We start from the raw sequence: 10,174 nt of genomic DNA, 5'->3' as shown, positions 1-10,174 counted from the left end.
AACCAGAGGCATCTTTTGTAAACCATCATATAAAGGCTTGGATCAAGAGCCAAAGGGGTCCAGGACCAAACCTAGGATAAATCCTGCTGGGACCATGCTGGGTTCACCCCGGGACCGTGCTGGGTCCCAAAAGGGGAGAGGCAGGAGGGAGGGAAGATGGGCGGTCACATCTTGAAGCCCCAAAAGGCGCACAAAAGGGCTCGCTGGACCTCCAGGAGGAGGACTGAGCAGATGCAGGGCGGGAAGTCGGCTGGAGGGAGGGGCACCGTCTGTGGCGTCACACAAAGGGTGTGTCCCATGCAGACGAGGCTTCCGCGGGGGCGGGGCTGCTAGTCGGACCTCTATAGCACCCACTGGTGGATTTCCAGTGTGGTAGGAGAGGGCGCGGGAGCATGGCTTGGAGCAGAAGGTGGCGGCAGCTTGAAGGGGCTGGGAAAGGGATAGAGCAAAGGCCTGTGACCAATGTGTGTACAGAGTAGGGGGTGTGAGGTTTAGACCGGATGAATGGGACAATGTTTCATACTTACCTGGCGGGGGAAACACCATGATCACACAGGGCGAGGCGCTTTCATTGCACTTGGGCTGCGCTCGCTTCTGCGATTTCTCCACATGGGAGAAACTCGGCTGCGTAATTTATGGTAGTGGGGGACTACGTGCGCGCTCTCCCCTGGTGACCTGATAAAACATGAGAACTCTATTGCCACGTCTGTTATCCCCACTTGAGTCTTTGAGAGAAATTACCTTCTCAGTAGTGTGTTGAGCGGTTTTATCAGGAAGTTTGGCAACCAAACCAAGCACACGATTCGATCCTCCCAGAGTCCCAAGTTCTTCCAGCTTTGCAGGATGGGCTCTGGAAGTTTTGGTGGTCATGGTTCCGACACCAAAAGTGGCTGGGGATAGACCGCGTTTGCGAAAACTATACTTTATCAGGGTATAAATGTAGAAACCCATGCCTTGGCTTCCCTTTGGGCAATGCAAGACAACACTAGACAGCCTGTGTTTTCTGAGTGAAACGGGACAGGGGATAATGGGGCAAAATATGTAAAGAAAACTGGTCTGGTAACTTTTAAAAATTATAAAGGTGACATACAGGACTGGGACTATGGCCTAGTGGTAGAGTGCTTGCCTTCTATGTATGCATGAGGCCCTGGGTTCGATTCCTCAGCACCGCATATATAGAAAAAAGCCACAGTGGCGCTGTGGCTCAAGTGGCAGAGTGCTAGCCTTTAGCAAAAAGAAGCCAGGGACAGTGCTTAGGCCCCTGAGTTCAAGCCCCAGGACTGACAATAAATAAATAGTACAGAGGGGTTATATGAGTCAGGTAAAGAGTACATATCCTCTTTGGACAATGTCACTCCTTCCCTTGCTCTCTCCCAGTTTTTCCCTGCCATTCCCATCCATAAGTTGTATAGTTGATTTTCAAGTGTCCAGTGAGTAGCATTACTGCATTTGATCACCTTTTGTGCCTCCACTTCTGTCCCGCCCCTTACCTCCCAAAGCTGGTGACATTTTTGTTTTGTCCTGCTGGCCCTTTTATCCAATGATGAGATCTGCCCACTGTCTGCTTTTTCCTATCTCTTCTCTTCTCCCTCTTCACTCTGGTTCCACTCCCAGTCCCTGCCCTTCGGCCCCCACCTCTACTTTCTGGCCCACATCTGCACGTGGCGGAGGACCGGGCGCCTTGCGGGGCGGGGACCTCCCTCGGGTGCCAGGGATCCGCGTCCTCAGGGCTTGGCGGGATTCGAACCGCTCCGAGCACGCGCGGCCCGGCTGCTCATTGGACACAGTTGAGCTCTCGCATTGCCGCGTTCTGGCTGGGAAAAGGGCCGCAGGGGAGCGCGCCAGGCCCCGCGGGCGGAGTGGAGGCCACGCGTGGGGGCCCGGGGCGCGGGCGCAGCGGCTCCGCGCTTTCCCGAGCGCGCGCCGCAGGCGGGGAAGGGGCTGTGCGCCCGTGGGGAGCCGCGTAGGAGGCAACGTGGGGACCCCGGGGCGGTCACCCCGCTTTGAGAGGCGGAGAAGCCTCGGTTGCGACTGTCCGCCAGCGGAGGCCCGCAGCTCCAGTCCCCGCCGCGTCCAACCTCCAGACTTGCCCAATGATGTGACTATTGATTTGAATGTCTCCTGTTTGGGTTTCGACAGTGAGCGTGGTTGAATAGCTTGAACTTTAAAACCTTTGTTTACCCACAAGTTGGAGCGTGAAAGATGATTTGTGAGGTCTAGAAGTGAGCTACACCTCAGGTCTCCGTGTCTCTGTGGCGCAATCGGTTAGCGCGTTCGGCTGTTAACCGAAAGGTTGGTGGTTCGAGCCCACCCAGGGACGTCGACGTAGTGTCTTTTATTTCGTTGAAGCCCTTTGTCTCTAGCCTAACTGCTATTGACTATAACCTTCAGAGGGTAGACTTACGAAATAGTTTGCTATCCCTGATCCTGATCTTTGTTCAACCCCGGACAACTCCATAATCGTGAGTGATGATGTGTATTCTCATGGAAAGACTCTAGAATAGGGAGGGGTGAGGACACTTCAAACCACAAACCACTCACTTGCACTCAGACTTTTATACCCTCAGTGACAGTTGAGGAATTGGTCACCAGTCTTCATCCTGCTTTTTTTCTTTAAATAAGCGTACAAAGGGGTTTCAACGTGTTCATGAGTCCAATGAATCTTGATATCACCCCTTCCATCATTCCCCCCATCTTTTCCAGTTCCATTCATTATCTTTATGTATGTCTTTTGAATATACAGGCCGTATTTACTCACACTTTATTCATTGGTCGCTCTTCCCTCTCCCCCCTCCAACAAAGATGTTTGATCATCATGCTAGTCATTTGTTAATCTGTTCATTAGTTTAGAGGAATTACATGTACGTTTTCATATGTTTATAATGTAGATCTAACTTTCACATATGAGAGAAAACATGCACGTTTGTCTCTCTGAGCCCGACTTATTTCACTGACATTTCATATGTGTTCCTAGGTCCATCCATTTCCCTGCAAATGGCATAATTTTCTATCTGGTAGAGAAAATTCTATTTTTCTGATACTTTTGTAAGATGGCAGCAGGCATGTTTTCATGACACAAGAGGAAGCACTGGAAGCATTGTGACATTCACAGAGCTCAGGAAAAACAGCTGCAGCAGGCTAAAGAGAAGCTGTATTTTTCATGGGCATTGGGGGCTGACAGGAACACCCCGACAGAGAGTTGCCCTGCCCTGGGTACCTGAATTCAGTGTTCTAACAACAATTAGCACCACAGGGAGCAACAGGATAAGTATTTTCATTATTGCTTCTGTGTGTGTGTGTGTGTGTGTGTGTGTAAACATTCCCTTAACAATGGTGCAGATAATTGAGTTACTTTCGAAGTGATTGTGAAGTTATGATTATATCATTTTTAAAATCACAAATAATGCTGCAGAGGTCACCCTGAGACAGATAACTTTGGCCACCCCTTTCTGAAGTATAGAGAAATGAAGGCTGGATTGTGACGGGATGGTGTCTCAACACTGCTATCATCAGTGAGGATTCTCCTTTAAAAATCTCCCCTGTGTGCCGGTGCCAAAGCTTAGTCCAGTGCAACAGCTGGACTAGAGAGGACTGACTAGAGCATCATCCAAGAAGGAAAACGGCCAGGACCAGCCCAGGCAGGCTGGGGCCCTTCCTACAAACCTGAGAAATTCAATTACACTTGTTCTCTACAGAAAACGCACTAGTTGCCTACGGGTTCCCTGGTGGTCTAGTGGTTAGGATTCGGCGCTCTCACCGCCGCGGCCCGGGTTCGATTCCCGGTCAGGGAAGTTGTTTTGCGACTCGACTCAATTGCAGAACAACAGAAGTTCAGAACCCCGGGGATTGCGAATCAATCACTTCACACACTGTGGAAAATAAAAGCTAAATGCTGTATGTAAATAAGAGACAGTGAAGATGATAACAAAAGGGGAGCAAGTTGGCCTTTTAAGTCGTGTAAGCAGTATGAAGGAGAAATGGCTCTTCCAGCAACTGCGTCCGGCAGAAATACTTACACAAGGTCCATGGGCTTGTGCATAAATACGATTTAATATGAAATGTGCGTGGAAAAGGCAAATTAAAGAATACAGCCATCACATGGAAAGAGGCGCCGGGACTGGAGGAGCCAGCGCCATCTGCAGTCTCGGGAAACCGCAGGCCCCGCGTCCAAGCCCTGCGATCGCGCCCCGAGGCCGGGCATCGGGACGGGGGCGCCCAAGCCGCAACGGCACACGAAGGGTCTTCGCCCGCGGACGCCCGCCGCTCCACTGGCCGCGACTCAACATCCACGGACGGAGGCTCGGGGACCGAAGCCACCCAGCGGCCGGGCGGCTGCCCGGGACTGCGGCGCGCTCAGCAGGACGAGGGCGCGACGGAGCTGACGCGCAGCCAGGCCCGTGGCGCGCCGTGATCGTATAGTGGTTAGTACTCTGCGTTGTGGCCGCAGCAACCTCGGTTCGAATCCGAGTCACGGCAGTCGGGCCTGTCTCCCCTCCTCTGTTCTTTTGCTCCACGCTCATCCAGCGCGTGCTGCCCGCACCTGGGGGTCGCGCGCATCCCTGGCGAGAGGCACAAAATTGATTTTCTCGCTGGGGGCTGGCGGTGCACACCTCCCATCTCTGCACTCAGATGTTCACTGGACCTAAAAGTCTCACCAACTCTCTTCCCCGGACTGGCTTCAAACCTCCATCCTCGAAGTCATCAAGGGCCCCACCTGGAAAAGGGTGAGAAGACCCAGGAGAGCCTGAAGCAAGCTCTGAGTAGGCCCGCCAAAACCAACCAAAATATCTTGCGGTCTCTGAAGCCAGGACCGGAAGTGGTAGCAGACACCCACAGGCTTCAGGAACTAGAGCAAACAGCGTTTTTGCTCAAACTAAACAGTAAGGTCCCACCGAGACTTGAACTCGGATCGCTGGATTCAGAGTCCAGAGTGCTCACCATTACACCATGGAACCCACAAGATATAACTCTGTCCAAGACTAAGAGTAGAATATGGAGATATTTGCCTTCTTGGGCTTTTCCACTGACTCAAGTGAAGTGTTACAGGATATCACATTTGCACCCCAGAAAAAGAAGAAACTTCCACTCTGACCCTGGGGCCCTGGAAAGAGCCTTAAAGCCTCCATCATAAGCCACCTACTCTGCATATGATCAATGTACTTGTTTAATGACTCACTGCTGGGTTATAGGAAATATGTGCCCACGTTCTCCATATGTACAATATTGACATATACAAAGGTCCAGTGCATACATACAATAGAAGCAAGTCAACACTGGCCATGTGTGTGGCATAGTGACACACGCCGGTAATCCCAGCACTTGAGAGGCTGAGGCAGGAGGGTAACCTCACCAGAGTAGTACTTAAGTATGAGTTGGTTTAGTTAAATTCAGTTCTATCCATTTCCTAATTGAAAACAAAACTATCATGAGATTCCTTGGTAGCTTGGCTTCTGAACAGACCAAATAAAGGAGTGGTGTGTGTGTGTGTGTGTGTGTGTGTGTGTGTGAATTTCAAGAATAAGCACACTACTCTTGCCATAGAAGTGAGAGTAGTGTTTCCCTAAGCGTGTTTGGGGTGGGGGTTGATTAGAAAAGCTTTCCCATAGAAACTGGACTGAAGGAAATGTTCTGTCACCATTTAGGACAGTGTTCCTTCTGTGAAAATGTATCAGGCCACATACTGGGTATTTGTCACTTGGACATCACTGATAGCATGTGTCTCTGTGCATGTCCTCTGCTGCAGTAGAATGGATTGACAACATCATCATGTTTAATTTTGTTACAGATAAGTGTTCTGGTACTGAGATGGGCTGGAGGGGCTGGGTGTGGTCCCTGAGCTCTTTTGCTCAAGGTTGGCACTCTATCACTTGAGACACAGCTCCGATTCTGGGTTTTTGGTGGTTAATTAGAGATAAGAGTCTCTTGGACTTTCTTGCTCAGGCTGGCTTTGAACCATGATCATCAGATCTGAACCCCGTAAGCAATTATTACATGTGTGAACCCCAGTATCTGGTTAAGTATGTGATATATTTAGATTTTATTTAAATTACCTAGTTGAAGTATCATTTCTCACCTCATTTCATTTCTTTTTTAACATTTTTATTGTCAAGGTGATATACAGAGGGGTTGCAGTTACATACATAAGGTAGTGAGTACATTTCTTGTCAAACTTGTTACCTACTCGCTCATTTTTCTCCCACCCTCCTTCCTCCCCAGCCCCTCCATTTCTCCTGACCTCCCAGAGCTCCGACTCAGATAGTTAAGTGGCCCATAGATGCAGAGAACAGACACTTCCAAAGGAGGCTCACCGTGTAGGCCGGAGGTGCCAAGATTCTAATAGCAGAAAGGTTGCTAGGCTGCAGCAGAGATGCCAACTCCGGGGTGAAGGAGGAGCGAGGAGCCGGGGAGCCCCGGGAGCCCGCGGGCGTCCCCAGCAGCGCCGGCTGGGAGAGCCTGAGCGCGGGCGGCGCACGGCGAGGCCTTCGGCCCGCACCCGTGGCTCCCGCAACCCCACGGCTGGAGCTGGACATGCGATGACCGCGATGCACCCCGTCGTCTCCGCGGCCGCTCCCGAGGCCGTGCCGCGCACGCCGGGGTCCTCACGGGCTGGATCACCGTCTGGGAAGCCGCGGCCGACGGCTTGTGCATCCTCATCCAGAGGAGTCTCTATTGTGAGTCTCTGTGGTGCAATCGGCTAGTGTACTGGGCTGTGATCTGAAAGGTTGGTGGTTCGAGTCCACTCAGAGCCATGAAATGTTGCATTTCCACTGCGACCAAGGTAATACAAGACTTACATTATCCCAGGGAGAGCCATCCTTGTAACTTTGGGGTATGTCCTCTTTTGATGAGCACAGAGAACCAGTGCAGGGACTGTCGTTTATTTATTTCAAAAGGGAAGGAGAAGATCATTTCTTCCTTTCAGGACAATGTTTGAGCAAGGTTCTCATCTGAGTGCATTCTTGCACTGGAGCACAGCCAAATCACAGCCCACTGTCCTCCAGTGCTGCCAATGTCTCTTCATTTACTTGTGTTTTTTGTGTTTTTTTTTTACATGTGCTTTCTGTGTGTCTCTGGTGTAACTAGCACATTGCTGTCCTCCTAGCTTAGCTTAGGGGGAAAAGACAGGCTGTATACACATACAGATATTCTTCTTTTTGTTGTTAGTCATGGGGCTTGAACTCTGGGCCTCGGCCTGGACTCTGTCCCTGAACTCGTCAGCTCAAGTGCTCTACCACTTGAGCCACAGTGCCCACTTGCGGTTTTTGAGAGGTTTATTGAAGATCAGAGTCTCATGGACTTTCCTGTCCAAGCTGGCTTTGAACTGCAATCCTCAGATCTCAGCCTCCTGAGTAACTAGGATTATAGGCATTAGCCATCAGCGCCCAGCCACATACAGATATTCTGTTGCACATTTTTGGCTAACCTTCCAACGTATTTAAAAAGTCCTCTACTAACTGCAATTAACTATAAGCTAATCAATCATTCTATCTGGAGAGGACAGGGCAGGGAGACCTCTTTGACAGCTTCCTGCCAAACTGTGGTCCAAAAGGAGGAAAATCTCCATGATTCTATTACTTGTCCTACTTTTCTCCTCCTCCCTCCCTTCATTATTCTTAGTTTGGCATTTACAATATTTGGTGAAAACCTATTGTCAGTGTGTTCTGTTTTGCACAATGGTAACTGAGCATGCCACAACCTCTTTATATTCCCAGACAAAAGTGGCCATGTCTGTGTCCCTAAAACTAACAACAACAACAACAAAAATCCACCTGAGACACATCACAGGAGACAGTGAATGTTAACCCACTTTTCTGACAACTGAAAAAATTAGCCATAACAGGAGCAGTGGCTCAGGCCTATAATCCTAGCTATTCAGGAGGCTGAAATCTGAAGACTTTAGTTCAGAGCCAGCCTGGGCAGGAAGGCATGTGAGATATTTATCTCCAATTAACCACCAGAAAATGAGAAGTGGCACAGTGGCTCAAGTGGCACAGCCTTAGCCTTGAGCTGAAGAGCTCAGGGAGAGAGCCCAGGCCAAGAGTTCAATCCCCACACCGACAAAAATAAAAACATTAGGGCTGGGAATATGGCTTGGTGGTAGAATGCTTGCCTACCATGTGTGAAGTCCTGGGTTTGATTCTTCGGTACCACATACACAGAAAAAGGCTAAAGTGGCACACTGGATAAAGTGGAAGAGTGCTAGCCTTAGTAAAAAGCTCAGAGAGTAACCAGGCCATGAGTTCAAGCCCCAGGACTGACCAAAAAAAAAAAAAAATTAGCCAGACTACAACTGCTCAGCCGCTAATCCTAGTTCCTTTAGGAGGCTGAGATCTATGGATCATGAGTGGTTCAAATCCAAACTAGGCTAGAAAGTCTGGCAGACTCTTACTCCAATTAATCACACAAAAAAACCGTTCCTGCTGCTCAAGTGAAAGAGTGCTTGATTTGAGAAAAAATGAGCTCCGGAATATTGCCTAGACCCTGTGTTCAGGCCCAAAGACCAACACAAAAAATTCATTTGGCTATTTGGAAACGAAAACCAAGTGAAAGGAAGGAAAGAAAGATCACAGAAAGGGTGAAGCAAGATGGCAGAGTAGAGGCTTTCTTCCCGGGACTCCGTCCCAATGAGACCTCAGAAACAAGGGAGACACTACATTTGGAGCAGCAACATTGAGGAAGAGCAGAGAGAATCACAAGAGGGAATTAGGATGGCTGAGAGAAAGCAGATACTAATTTGCAGCTTGGTCCCCATCTCTCTTGGTGGGGAGGTGGCTGAACCCCTTACAAAGGAAGCCAGGTGACCTGCGGTGCAGGGATTTCATGGGTTAGCGACTTCTCAGACTGGACAGCTTTCCCCCCCCACCCCCCGGCAGCCCATACTTCCAAGCAAGAGGAGGTCGGAGAGGGCGTGCTCTATGCAGATGAGGAGTCCCGAGGGCTGCCGGTCGGACACTTACCGCAACCACTCGTGGATTTGCGGTGCGGTGGCGAGAGCCCAGGAGCGAGGCTGAGAGCGAAGGGTGGCAGTTACTCGGAAGAGCAGTGAGAGCCCGGGAATGGGGCGAAGGCGGGTGACCCTGTGTGTACCGTGATTGGGGTGTGGGGTTTATGCTGGGTGAGTGCGTCGGCAACTCATACTTACCTGGCAGGGGAAATACCGCGATCATGCAGGTGGTTTTCCCAGGGCGAGGCTTGTCCATTGCACTTCGGGGCAGGCTGACCTCTGCGATTTCTCCACATAGGAGAAACTCGACTGCGTAATTTGTGGTAGTGGGGGACTGCGTGCGCGCTCTCCCCTGATATAACGTTTACCAATAGCAGGATAAAGACACTTCCAGCACAACTGCTGACGCTTTCTTTTTGGCCCCACTGGGGCTTTCTCCTCATTGTTTTCGCTAGCCCTCTTCTTACTTTCCGTGGTCCTCTCCTTTCCTCTCTTCCTTTCTGTTTCCCTACCCATCTTCTCACATCTCTAAGGCTCCACAGCCATCGGCTTCCGAGCTCGGACTAAGCCAATCCCTGGCAGGGCCAGGGGCTGCTGCGGGAGCCCGGGTCCCGAGCCGTGCCGTCCCGACCGCGCGCCACAGACATTGGGACCCAGCGCGCGGGAAGTGGACACTTCAAAGGCCCTTTGCCTGGGCCTGCCGCCCTCTCAGTCCCTCAGCTCACTGCCCCCCGACGAGTCTAAGCCTCAGTGATGTCACCTCGGTCTGCCCAGTGCGCGGGCCTGCAAACACACCCGTGTTTACTGCTAGCTACGAGGGAGCCTGCAGGCCAACTTGGGACCTCTCCACTTGAGTCAAGTATACACACCCAATGTCTCTGTGGCGCAATCGGTTAGCGCGTTCGGCTGTTAACCGAAAGGTTGGTGGTTCGAGCCCACCCAGGGACGGCCCGAAGCCATCTTTTGAGTTGGCGAGCCCCTTCGCCTTCTCTCTTCAAACAAATTCTAGTGGATCGGTTACACTTGAACCTTCCCAATGACACACTTGGATGAAATCACTTGCTCAGGAGCACAATCCTTTCTGGCCAGAATGACTCCTCAAGCTGTTTTGGTCCCGGGCGGGACAGGAGGCTCAGTGGACCTCCTGGAGGGGCGGCCCTGCCCCTGGCGCGGGCAACAGCATGAGGATTTGCGATCTCTCTCTCTCTCTCTCTCTCTGTTTGTGTGTGT

At 51.0% G+C, this 10,174-nt stretch overlaps 6 non-coding genes and 1 pseudogene across 6 annotated transcripts; 6 read left to right on the top strand and 1 right to left on the bottom strand.

Annotated features, from left to right (window-relative positions):
- Window positions 1–519: 519 nt before the first annotated feature.
- On the top strand, window positions 520–670 carry LOC125355829 (annotated as a pseudogene).
- A 1,576-nt stretch (window positions 671–2,246) lies between these two features.
- Window positions 2,247–2,320, top strand: Trnan-guu. The gene has a single exon. It is a non-coding gene; the product is annotated as a tRNA-Asn (tRNA).
- Window positions 2,321–3,719: 1,399 nt separating this feature from the next.
- Trnae-cuc lies at window positions 3,720–3,791 on the top strand. Its single transcript has one exon. It is a non-coding gene; the product is annotated as a tRNA-Glu (tRNA).
- Window positions 3,792–4,404: 613 nt separating this feature from the next.
- On the top strand, window positions 4,405–4,476 carry Trnah-gug. The gene has a single exon. It is a non-coding gene; the product is annotated as a tRNA-His (tRNA).
- Window positions 4,477–4,883: 407 nt separating this feature from the next.
- On the bottom strand, window positions 4,884–4,955 carry Trnaq-cug. Its single transcript has one exon. It is a non-coding gene; the product is annotated as a tRNA-Gln (tRNA).
- Window positions 4,956–9,134: 4,179 nt separating this feature from the next.
- LOC125355806 lies at window positions 9,135–9,299 on the top strand. Its single transcript, XR_007211738.1, has one exon. It is a non-coding gene; the product is annotated as a U1 spliceosomal RNA (small nuclear RNA).
- A 519-nt stretch (window positions 9,300–9,818) lies between these two features.
- On the top strand, window positions 9,819–9,892 carry Trnan-guu. The gene has a single exon. It is a non-coding gene; the product is annotated as a tRNA-Asn (tRNA).
- The last annotated feature ends 282 nt before the right edge of the window (window positions 9,893–10,174 follow it).

This window comes from Perognathus longimembris, chromosome 7, assembly GCF_023159225.1.
Source record: "Perognathus longimembris pacificus isolate PPM17 chromosome 7, ASM2315922v1, whole genome shotgun sequence".
NCBI lineage: Eukaryota > Metazoa > Chordata > Mammalia > Rodentia > Heteromyidae > Perognathus > Perognathus longimembris.
The sequence above is the reverse complement of the archived record's forward strand: the minus strand, read 5'-3'. Positions and strand labels throughout refer to the sequence as shown.